Source organism: Dermacentor silvarum, chromosome 6, assembly GCF_013339745.2.
Source record: "Dermacentor silvarum isolate Dsil-2018 chromosome 6, BIME_Dsil_1.4, whole genome shotgun sequence".
Classification (NCBI taxonomy): domain Eukaryota; kingdom Metazoa; phylum Arthropoda; class Arachnida; order Ixodida; family Ixodidae; genus Dermacentor; species Dermacentor silvarum.
In genome coordinates this window covers 132,918,508-132,930,746 of record NC_051159.1, presented here as the reverse complement: position 1 = coordinate 132,930,746, position 12,239 = coordinate 132,918,508, and the positions used below count along the sequence as shown (strand labels likewise).

The following is a 12,239-nucleotide window of genomic DNA, read 5'->3' as shown; positions in this document are numbered from 1 at the left end:
GTGACGTGGGTCTAGTCGCCGTCGTCACCCATGCTTCGGTGCATTGATTCAAGTGTGCACCCATTCACTTATTCGTGATACGTTGGCGATAGAGTGGGCGTAAGTTTTTGTGTGAGTTGGAGTATGTGTAGATAACATGCGAGAATAGTACTATCCCAGGAAGCGGCGCTACTCCCTTTGTCACTGTGTAGCGAGCGGCGTGCTCACTCTTGCCGGCGTTCCGGGGTTGAAGTCCTTTCTTTGGAGGTTATCGATACAACTGTGACGGATGTATGAACCTCTTTTAATCCTCGGGGAAAGCCGTGCATCGCGAAGGGTAGCCGGCAACACAGGCGGGCCTTATCAAGTATCAGTCCGTGAACTTGGTCACACAGGTTCATTTCATTTCATAATATACCAATTACTATTTTTGCTGCCATCTACAGCACGTCTTCCCTTTACTGCTCCACATTATGCAGCAAGAATGGAGCACAGTATCAGTGCGTTAGTGACCACCCACTTGCATTGCCGACGGTGATCGCCATCTCGTTCCTCTAGCGCAAACTGCTCCGCTACAGTGGCTGTAGCTCCGCGAAAAGGGTTAGTGCTCGAGGACAACTTTTCTTGCAGTGCAGGGAATGCTATAGGAGAAAATGCAGCGTACCCTACGCGCCAGGAAAAATTTCCCTAAATTTATTAATAGTTTTCAGATTTCCCTAGCTCAAGTAAATTTTACTTGATGTATTATTACGTTGACAGTGTGATGGGAAGTCGTACATAATGTAAATTAAGTCATTGTGCACTTTGAAATACACGTGTTTTCATTTCGCGATATATTGGCTAACGCGGGCAATCCGTCTCGTGCTGCGCGTTGCAAACGGAGCGAAATGTGGCGCGACTGCCTCGCTAATCTGGAGATCGCGAGGGCGTGATTCACAGCAGTCGCCGCCGACAAATCTACCAGACGACGCGCGCTACTCTGGCGCCATTTGCCGCATTACGCTTTTCTTCTCACGCTTTCGCCTTACCATCCTCCACTTTCCACCTTATGGTTCCGCTGCACCCTTCTCTCCGCTTTCATCCTCCCACTGAACACAAGACGTTTTGTAGCCGTCTTGGACCAGCCAAAATCAACTAGAACGTCTACAACTATTCAAGACGGCTACAAGACGTCTTTATATGTACGTCTTGAAGACGTCCTGCGGAGGATGGCTTGAAGGCGTCTTGTTAAGCTGTTTTAAGTTATCATCTTGCTAAGACGGCTAGAAAACGTTCTGTAAAAACGTCTGGAAGATATCTGTGCGGATCCTTATCCAGATATATGTATAAATATGCGTTTCAGTTTTTTCCGCTGCTTTATACGGTTGTTAGATATCTAGCACCCATGAATACTGGTCACACAGCCTGTACTTAAAAACGTGTACATGCACTGCCTATCCTTTGGTCTGTCATTTTACCATCCTGTAAGATGTACATTTCCATTAGCTGCACATGTGTCGTTGCACAGTACGTCCAGTCGTAGCGTCTATACGTATTTCACGAACAAAAAAAAACATGAAGCAAACGTAAAAAAAATGTGCTACATTGAAGGCAGCATACATGCAAGACCTAAGGCCTTTAACCACGTTAATTGAGAAAACAGAAAGAGTGAAAAATAAATCCATGGGTTGTACGTGCCTAAACTATGAAGCAGACCGTAGGTGGAGACTCTGGATTAATTCTGACCACCTGGGATCTTTAAGATACACATCAATCTAAGTACACGATCGTTGTTGTATTTCGATCCTATCGTACCCGCGATCTCGAGCTCAGCAGCGCGATGCTATAGCCACTTAGCTAACGTGGCGGGTAACAGAAAAACGTGTGCCTGCGCTGAGCAGCTGCGCAAATTTAGTGTGAGTGTTAGTTTCAGATAGATGAATAGGTGAGTTCGATGATATATTTTTGTGGCAGAAGATCGCTCGGGTTTTTTACCTGTGCGGTTTTCTGCAGGCTGTCACAAATGGCGTTTTTCGCACGATGCTAGTTCAACATCCACGCCAGCGCGTTATTTGACAGTTTTTCGCTCCTACCGAAATCTGCACATTGAGCTGCATCACAATTCCGCTGTCAGCTGTTCAATCATGTAGTAAAAAACTATAGTATCGCAAGTTCCTCAATTCCTTAAAACGCGTTTCACCGTCGTGTACTCCGAAGTTGTGAGACTGAATTGTTCATTTCATCGCTCTTTCAAATTAAATACCTATATACGCTCAAAACCTACAGCTAAAATTGGCGCTATAAATAAGGATGTGTACTTTGGTGGGAGAGCAGCATATATGGCATTTCATCTAGACGTGTTCGTTTTGCCCAATTATTTGCAACCACAGCACGGCGATTTTAGCAGTGCACCACATATTATAGTAAGCGTTCCAGAAATTTTAATACTGCAAAGTTTATTTGCGACCTCTTTGAAATGTTTTGAATGACCCTACTTTGTATATTTACTTGGAATATTTGTCACATACATAGAAGCGCTAAGTTAACCAATTGGTAACTACACCAAGACCGATATTGCAGTTACCAGGACCGAGCACGGTTGGTCCGCAGCTCATGATCAGTGCAGCCATATACAGCCGATGCATATCGGGGGTATTATGCAAGCGTCTACCAAGATCGGAGCGCGTAAAGCGGGCAAATTTGCTTTAGAAATAAGTTTGCAGTCCACGTGTGCTTATATCACAACGTTTACAAGGGCGTTGCAAAAAAAAAAGCACATTCGATAATTGGCGGTATCTTTCAGAGCCGCGTATACTGCATCTATTTTGTCTGCTTTGGACGTGTTATTAGGTGCACATTACAAAATTGCGATATCGTTTAGTATTGCTATGTCGCAGAGTTGTAAACATGATAATTTCCAATTTTCGAGACTCTTTCGAAAGACAGCGCCGACATTAAATCAACATCTGCTTCCAGCCCATACTTGATTTTACATTGTATTTTAAATGCAAGAAACGTCATCGAAATCGGTGTAGCGATTGCCGAGAATGTCGATTTCACCATTCCTAAGTATCCGGAGCTAACGCTGCAAGCATTGCGCATTTCAGTGCGGGCGCGTCCGGAGTTTCCTTTCTCCGTGCAAACGAAAGGCTAACGGCGCCGCGACTGGCAGACATGGAAGGAGGATGAGATTGGAATTTTCTGCCTCCCCCCATGCTCGGCGGCCCTGGCTGCATAGCGCCTCTTCCTCTTCACAACCACTCTCTCTAGACGCCTCCAACTATCACGTGACAAAAGCCATGAGCGAGGGCGTTGGTTTGGTCGCGGGAGCTCAACCTCCCTTTGCCGTTCTCTCTCGCGACGTGCCCTTTCAATCTTTTCCGTTTCACATCTTTCACGGCGGGAAGCGGCGCCGGTTGTTCGGGCAAGTCGGTTCGCGCGTTTGTTTCCGACTTCGAAAACTGGCCGAGCGTGCTCTCCATTTTGTGTCTTCGATGCGTTAACCAAGGACCCTTGCTGACCCTCGGAGTACGCGGCGTCGCTTCTTTGACTCGGAAAGCGGATTCTGCCTCGTCGATACGGACAAAAAAAAAAAAAAAAAAAAGTGAGTACCGCACGAAAGTGCCTTATTTCTGAGAATTGTTACCCCCAAATGCGCTTTGTATGGGCATGTCACGTTCGCGCCACGCGCTCGAAAAGTATACTGTGAGCTTGCCGCCGTCTTAAACGTTGATACATGTTTGTCACAGATAAAATAATGCTTGCTTTTTCCACATTGTGAATAACTATTTCATGACGCGTTTTCGTGTTTTTTCTCGATGATCCTGACAACGTGCGAGATATAGCGCTGCACTGACAAATTTAATTCCTAATTATATTGCAGTCATCCATGGTCCGTGGAATGCGTTCGGGACAGTTAGTGTCCCTGTGGGGGTGAAGTGCTAAAACACCCGTGTACTTAGATTTAGGTACACGCTAAGGAATCCCAGGTGGTCCAAATTATTCCGGAATCCCTCACTTTGGCGTGCCTCATAATGTAGATCGTGGTTCTGGCGCGTATAAACCTCATAATTTTTAACCGTTAAGGAGAGTCAATTACTCATGGCAGGCTTATCACAGCTGCTGCTGTACGCATGCCGAAACTTTAGGGCTTCAACTAGTGTCGCTCGTTTGGCGATACAGAACTACGCTGCTTGCTCTTCCAGTGGACCACCATTCCTGCATTAATATTGTTGGCGATCACGAACGCGATGAGGCAAACTTGCGTAGCCGACATAATTTGTTTGGCATGTTTATTGTTATTCAATTCCTGGCTGGCGCGGTAGCGCCATTAAAAAATATTCCTTGCCTCGAATCTTGATCCCCACTGTTCTCGCGTAAAATCGCGCGCTTGCTGTTGCGTGTTACTGCGCTTGCTTGCAACGTGTTATGTTTTAACTCGTATTGTACTGGTTGCGTGTGACTCACTTGTTTTAGTCTTTTCATTTGCGTTTAGTGACGGTGATGTAACTGTGTACTGCGCATTTGGTCGAGCTACTCTCACCCACGCTTCGAATCTATTGATTGCTGGTAGGCATTTCTAAAATATTGCGATCTTTGTGGGTGCTTGCTCATGGATGCAGACTCGGGAACACGCCGCTTTGCGCATAATTTTCTTTCGCGCTATCAATTTAACCCATAAATTGTGCATGGCTTAAATTAAGTCGCATCGGCGTTCCTACCGCAAGTCATAATCTGAATATGCTAAATCTCGCAGGCTGAAAACGAAACGTTAGGTGAACTCGTAACTAAAATTCATGAAAATCTGGGGCTTTACATGCCGGAAGCGTGATATGATCATGAAGCACGCCTTAGTAGGGGACTTCAGATGAGTTTTTACCACCTGTGGCTCTCTAGCGTGCAGCCAATGCACAGCACACGGACATTTTTGCATTTCGCCCCCATTCTAATGCGGCCGCCGCAGGCGGGATTTGCGCACCTTCAGCACGCCCCATATTTTGTTTCCTTGTTTGTTTCTCTGGTTAAAGAAATATCGCCAGGCCATCTACGCGTTTCCACGCTGTTGTGTTCTTTCGGGGGTTTTACGAGCCAAAACCACTTCTGATTATGAGGCACGCTGTAGTGGAGGGCTCCGGATTAATTTTGACCACCTCAGGTTCTTTAACGTGCAATACAACGCAAGCACACGGGCGTTTTTGCATTTCGCCTCCATCAAAATGATCTCGTGCTCGCTCGGCAGCGCAAAACGGCTTAGCCGACTAAGCCACCGCGGCGGGTCACGCTGTTGTGAATTGTTGCTTTGTTTCTTGTTTAACCGTTATTTTATCAGAGCTTCATGGGATCGCTGGTAGCGATGTCCTCCAACGCACTTCTCTGAAAGGGAAGGGAAATTGAAATTTTAGTGTTGTTACGAACGTTTAGCAAAGCAGCTATACATCGCTTTATACCGTTGCCGCGACGTTCTCAGGCACAAGTCTGGTTGGCGCGTGCTCGCTAAGCTGCGCCAGTTGTACGCGTGGCGTGCTTTTTAGGCAATGCAAGCAAACCAACCGGTAGCTGCTGGATACGGTAGCGGCAATAGTAGAGCGGCATATGGTAAATGCTTGTTCATTTAATGTTCCAGTGGGAACCCGTGAGGTACCTGAATAATTAAATAAATTGAGGTATGTGTACCTACTCGCGCGTAGCGTCAAGCGTTGAGCAAAATCAGACACTTGCAGCGTTCTATCAGCAAGCTGAAGCGCTGGTAAACAGGACGATGCATGAGAGAGTGGTTTCCTGTGATCCACTTAACGATAGGCCTTTGTTATCGCAAGACTAATTATTTGAAACGCTGAAAAGGTCATTTCTTATTCCTCTTGTGCCATAGACATGCGAAAATATAGTCTACAAGTCAGGCCGCATTGTTGTTCCAGAGCGGATTATGTGACCATATACGTGGTGTCTTTTTTTAGCTGCACCAATTTTTTAAAAATTGCCTGTGGCAGATAGCACAATTACAAACCTTGATCAAAATTACTCGATAAGGCGGCCATTACGTTACGAGAAACCAATATGCTTTCCGAATAATTTACTTAATTGCGCTAATAAACGAACTACTTTGCAGCACATATTTTTAATCTACGAATTGTAGCTAGTGGGTATGCAATGCATATCGACTTGGACCGAGATTTGAGGACTACGCTAGTTTCGATATAATAATTTTGAATGTGTCCACCGAAATGCATTGGCGTTCCAGTTAGTGTGTGCTTCAATGTATGAAACAGTGTTTTCTTAAAAATTAAGTTAGAAAACTGTGCATTTTTACTGCAAGTTTGATACCGCATATCTCGAAACCGCTGCCATCCTCAGAATTTGTTCCAAGTCGATATGCCTGGCATAATCACTAGCTACAATTAAAATATGTGCAGTGAGGTAATTAATAAAAAGTTAATTAGTGTAAGTGTCAATTGTTCAATTAAACGTTTAGATTTTTCGTAGAAGTAATAGGCCACCTCATCGAGTAATTTAGAACAATTTGGACAGCACAATTGTGCTGTCTGCCACATGTTCTTACAATTTAGTTCAGCTAAAATAAAAAGGACCATGTAGAATGAGAACATACCGTATGTTCTCATTCTACAAGGTTTTTTTTTTTGACTGAACCAAATTTAAAAAAAAAAAACATTGCATGTGGCAGATAGCACTTGGGCAAGCGCAATGGTCCAGTCATATCACATGCTTCAAACCATTACGTTATTAAGCTGCTTTCTGTGTTACATAGAGAGAAAGTAGCATTCTTTAATGAGATGCTGGAGATCTTAGCCTGGCTATTCGCCTGACATGCTATTCCAGGTGCTTAATAACGTAATGGTTTGAAGTAGTGATATGACTAGCCCATGGCGCTTGTCATGTAATTGTCATTTTAATTGAGTATGATGTTACCGGTAAGCTGAACCAACCGCTGAGTAGGTTGAGCTTACCACTGAGGCGAGGATGACAGAAGAAGGTGAATACGTCATTGCGGCCTCAGTAATGATAGAACAAGATGTTGGCCTTCAGAATAACACACGGATGTAATGTCCTATCGTTTGCGCCTTTAAATAAATAAATTGTGTGACCTGTATGTGCGGCATATGTATTTTTGTGTCCTCATTAACTGATAGTTTGGACCTAATTTTTTTATGCTGCTTCACTGACAAATCTATCTGTCCTAATTTAAACCACAAGAATGATTAATACGTAGAATTTTGCCGTCTTCAGTGTTTCTGCTCACATTGACTTCCATACTTTGCAACAGCTAGAATAATAAATTCAAATTCAGTGCTGCATCTGGCTTATGCTTTCTCTTGGTTCATGTTACAAGAAGAAAAAAAAAAAACAGGACGCCGATCAAAAAGTGGTAATAAGAATTGGACGCACGCAAGCCTTGTTCACAACACGAACTGCTCGAAACGACGGCATTCTGCGCATGCAGGCGGGATATTGCCATCGTTGCGATACAGCGTTTTTTCTGTAGTTTTTTGTAGTCTGGATAGCAAGGGATTCCAGAAACTCCCTTCAAATCCAGTTTCCTTAGCAATGATAGAAGCCTTGTCTCGTCGGTGGCATATTCAGCCTGCCACGTGCTCCGCAAGTGCAATGGAAAGCAACATTGTTTCTTCACTTCTGATTCATTTCTAATTGATATCTTTGACATAGGTTTCATGCTTCAAGCGCTTTCAGAATGACTGCTTTCGCTGATGTAAAGATAGTCGCGATTCGCGCCGGCTGTTCTGTATACAATGCTTGGAACATACCTTCTGCATCTTCACATCTCCCTGTTCATGCTGCAACTAGTGGGCCTAAACGTGGGACATTGACTTCATAGGGTTTCAGAACAATTGCGATGGCCTTGCTCACTCAAGGGACATAGGCGAGGGTCGTGCGAGCTCGAGGGCGCGTGTGACCGGCAATGTGGCAGGCCTCAACGATTTTTCGTCGAACGAATGAACATTTCCGGTTATGCTCACTCGGACGTAATCTGTGCAAGTCATTGTCAGAAATCTGGTCGCCAGGATTAAAGCAAAAATTTTACAGCGATCCCGGCAAATTTGCTCTAAATCAGGACGCTCATGGCAGTGGCGTATCAGGTGGGGGTGGGTGACCGGGCTTCCGCCCCCCCCCCCCTCTCTCTCTCCAAATCTCGTCTCTTTTTTTTTCTTTTTTTTCTTTTCTTTTCTTTTTTTTTTTTTTTTTTTTTTTTTTTACGGCCTGCGCCCTGCTCCGTTTTGTGCCTGGCACGTCGCCTATTAACAAAGGCGCGTATCCTTCGAACGTGCGGCTGTTATGGGCATTCGCGTCTCAACGCATCTCCGACGCCTGGGAACTTAAAAGAACGAAGCACCGCAGTCAGGACGATCGCGGTGCTTTAGCTCCCCCACCCCCACCCCCGAAAGAAATATCCTGGCTACGCGCCTGGCTCAAATTACGTCGCGAACATTCTGAGTGCGGTTACCCCGGAAGTGTTTCATTCGTTGCGTAGAACATCGTTCAAGTTGACCAGTGACCTCGCTTGGCCGCGCGTCCTGGAGTCGACGCTGCCATTCAATATGTCCCCAAAAGGAGGCCTTGTCACGTGTTCTGAAAACCTATGACGCGCGCCGCATATATGTTCCTGCCTGCACGTTGCATCATGAACTGGTGCGGACATGGTGTAGAATTATTTTTCGGCGCAAACTGCTACTACGTTTAAATCAACAAAAGATGCAATTTCGAAAAAGGGCTTGCAGCATGTGTATGATTTGAAAACGAAAAATGTCGCTTGCGACGTAGTTGCGGAGGACATGGCAGCCTCCAACAATGGCACTGGCCTTCTTGGACAAGGCTGTCGTTATTGCCAAGAATTCGGATTTCACGGTAATATCTCGAGGGCTTGCTACCAAGGCTACAGATAAGGCCGAATCGCAATGATGGCATTATTGCATCTGCATACGGAAGATACCTAGGTCGGATTTCTAACAGTTACTGTTTGCAAACAAGGCTGCGGTATAAATGAGTGGGAACTCTTCAGTCATATGCAATAAAATCTTTTTATAGCGAAGTTGAAGGGGGAGCCAAAATTACGTCATTATGTTCATTACTGCCGTTCACTGCAATATATGCGCAATGTCGCGCACAAATTTCAACTTGTATAGAAGCAGACGGTTTTTCGAGCAGCAGAACCACTACATGGCCACGTGCTCGCTGAACTTCTAATAAAACAGCAAAAGAAACTTTGGCGTCCTTAACACACCACTTCTTAGCATCTGACACGATTGCCTTTACGATAGCTGCTTTCTGTTTCAATGTCATGATCTTTCGTTACCGCTTTTAGTTAGGTCGTCTCTAGCATCGCGAAACCGGCGAAACGGCGACGCGGTTGAATAGGTTGCACGCTGCGACACCAACTATGTTCGTCGTGTGCGAGCAGCACGTGGTAGACACAGGGAGGCGTGGCCTCTGAAATTGCACCGGCGCAATCTCCGAGGCCACGCCTATAGCTGCACTAACTATATAGCCTGCGTGGTGCCGCAGTAAGAGGAATTGCGATGGCGATCTAGAGTCTGCTTACGCGCAACTACGCGTAGTGGTGAAAAGTACCAGTGTTCGACGGTGGATTCAACGCAAATACGTAAACGTTTTAAACATCGGCAACGAATGTGTGTTCTACCCTGCGGAGAGCAGAAGCGAGCCTGCAAGGGTCGGGCATTTCTTTTTTCGGAAAAAACTGAAGTTTGGTGTATCTATTGGCAGGATAAGTTTACTTCGTTGAAACGAGGTTATAAAAACATGGATATCTTCGGAGATTTCAGCGGGAATGTCATTTTGTTGTATACAATAATTTGTTATACCCCGTTTCGTTATAACGAAGTTTCACTGTAACATATCTAACATCTTTTGTCTTACCTTCTAATGGCAGGTGCGAAATCTGAGGTCAAGCATCATTGGAACACGCTGAATTTTCTGCGGGTGCATCAGCCTGTGGAAATGTCTAAGCTAGTTCCCTGAATCGTGAAGTGTCCAATTTGTTATAACAGCCAGCCACAATGCAAAACTCTAGGAGGTGCATTAGAAACATTTTGCTTATGTAGTGGCGTGTTATTGATTTATTAAAAATTCTTTGAAACCTTTGACCACTTTAGCGCTTCATTTGTGTGAACAATCATGCTTTATGTTAAGCATACGTGGCTTTGACACGTGTTCATCACTTTTGTGGCTTTGCCAATATTTCAGTGTTGCTATGGTGGGTTGTAAGAAATGGGCCATAGGGATTGGTGCTATCGGTAAAGCCAACCTTTTTTCAATATTGCGAGGAATACGAACATCCTCATTGATTTCTCTATGTAGCAGATAACAGGGAGACACTCAATTCTTTATAATTAATGCTATAATGGAAGGGTGTTTTGTGTATCTAAATTCTTGTGCGTGCCAAACATCCATGCAAGGAAAAATTCTGTAATAGTGTTGCAGGAGGCTTTTATATTATTCCATCTGCAAATCTAGATCAGTGTTGACAAGGTAAGTAAAATGATATTGGGTCTTCCTGGACGTAATGCGCAGTGTATGCTGTTTCTAGCCAGATCACTGAAGCTAGGCAACATTTCGTTGGATAGTTGACATCTGAAGGAGACAGACCAGCTGGATTGCAATATGACCTAATTTCAGCTTCTGGAAACTACTTAAAATGTCATTTGTGCTAGTGCTTCCCCTAGGTGACAATAGATCAGGTGTTGAACTAAAGTTTAGAGAGGTCAAGTCCGTTGTACTTCATATATTATATATACATTCATAGCATGGTTATTGCTTATTTGTTTCTTCACTTTTTTCCTCAAAGTGAAGATTGCGTAACTTTATGGAATACATTGTGTTGAAATAACCTACGTCGTGTTCAAATTTCACATCCTCTCCACTTTAGATCTAAGTATATTTCCACTGTGACTATCTTTTGTAAATACTATAAATACTGTAAAACAATATTTAGGGCTGAAGTAACTAAATACGAGCGACTAGAAAATGCCATGCCTTAGTCGACCAGTAGATGTTTAAAGCATTTAAAAACGTTTTTAAGACATCCTCAAAACGTCCAGCAGAACGTTTTGTAGCCGTTTTCAAAACGTTCCCAAGATGTCCTGCAAGATGTCTTCTAGCCGTCTTTGAGACGTCTACAAGACGTCTTGTAAGACGTCTGATATCCCAAATTTGGCGGTGCATTAGACGGTCTTAGAGACGGCTACAAGACGTTTTAAGACGTCCGACAAAATCTTGGTAAGATGTCTTGAAGAAGTATTTAAAATCTTGCCAAAACGTCTTCAAGACGTCTTGTAAACGTTTAAAAGGGTTTTCAAGACGTCTTACTTATCTTGTCAAGACGTCTTGAAGACGGCTTCTAGACCAATGTGTGTTCAGTGGGATGGCTGTATATACGAAGGTGAAATAGGCATGGAATTGCAAATAATTGAACTTACCGACTTAAAAAGCTTTGCTTCACTTATATTTTAACATTTGCATTAGATATGTAGACAAATTGTTTGCCTATCTTTACTAGAAAACACCTAAATATCGCTCGCTGCCAGCAGGTGTCCAATTCGTCTTTTCGCGTGTATGCTTTGAAATCTCTCGTTAAATGTCACGATAAACGACCACCCTATCTGGCGGCATGTCTCGCAGAAACTGCGCTTGTCCTGTGTGCCAAGTGCACTTTTGAAGCGAAGCTTGTATTGCCACACTGGTTTCGGTGGCGTTGTAGTTACGCAAAAACTCATGTGGGGCGCATACCGGCATTGCCTATGCGGGTATGAGCGAGGGACAAGAAAGAAAGAAGATAGGAAAGAAAGAAAGAAAGATCATGTACAGGGAAAGCTGTGCCGACTACAGATCACGTGACGCGCGCGACGAATCAGGGTCGTTGCGTATGTCGCGGGGAACGAAAGGGAAGGAATGAGGCTTGGCGCGCACTCCGCAGGGCTTCCCTCGCCTCAGATCAGTTTTGGCGTCCGGATGGTAAGGCCGCGCATGGTGCGTACCGCCGAGGAACAGGCTGCGTTGGAGCAACGACGCCGGGAACTCGCTATGGAAGGGGCTCGGCGTCAACGTGCCGATTCTAGCTTGAGGGCTTCAGAAGCCCATGCAAAACGTCAGCGAAGAGCCGCGGACCTCGGGTTGCGGGTGCGCGATGTTGACGCTAAACATCAGCATGGTCTTGCACTCCAGGAACCCGACAACGGTGGTGCACGCTTCTGCAACGCTAGCGGAAACTTCTCCGGCACGACGGCCAGGTTTCA

The 12,239-nt window shown here is 44.8% G+C and overlaps 1 long non-coding RNA gene across 1 annotated transcript; it reads left to right on the top strand.

Annotated features, from left to right (window-relative positions):
* The first annotated feature begins 2,753 nt into the window (after positions 1–2,753).
* On the top strand, positions 2,754–10,094 carry LOC125946406 (uncharacterized). Its single transcript, XR_007467564.1, has 2 exons — positions 2,754–3,562; positions 9,878–10,094. It is a non-coding gene; the product is annotated as an uncharacterized LOC125946406 (long non-coding RNA).
* Positions 10,095–12,239: the final 2,145 nt, after the last annotated feature.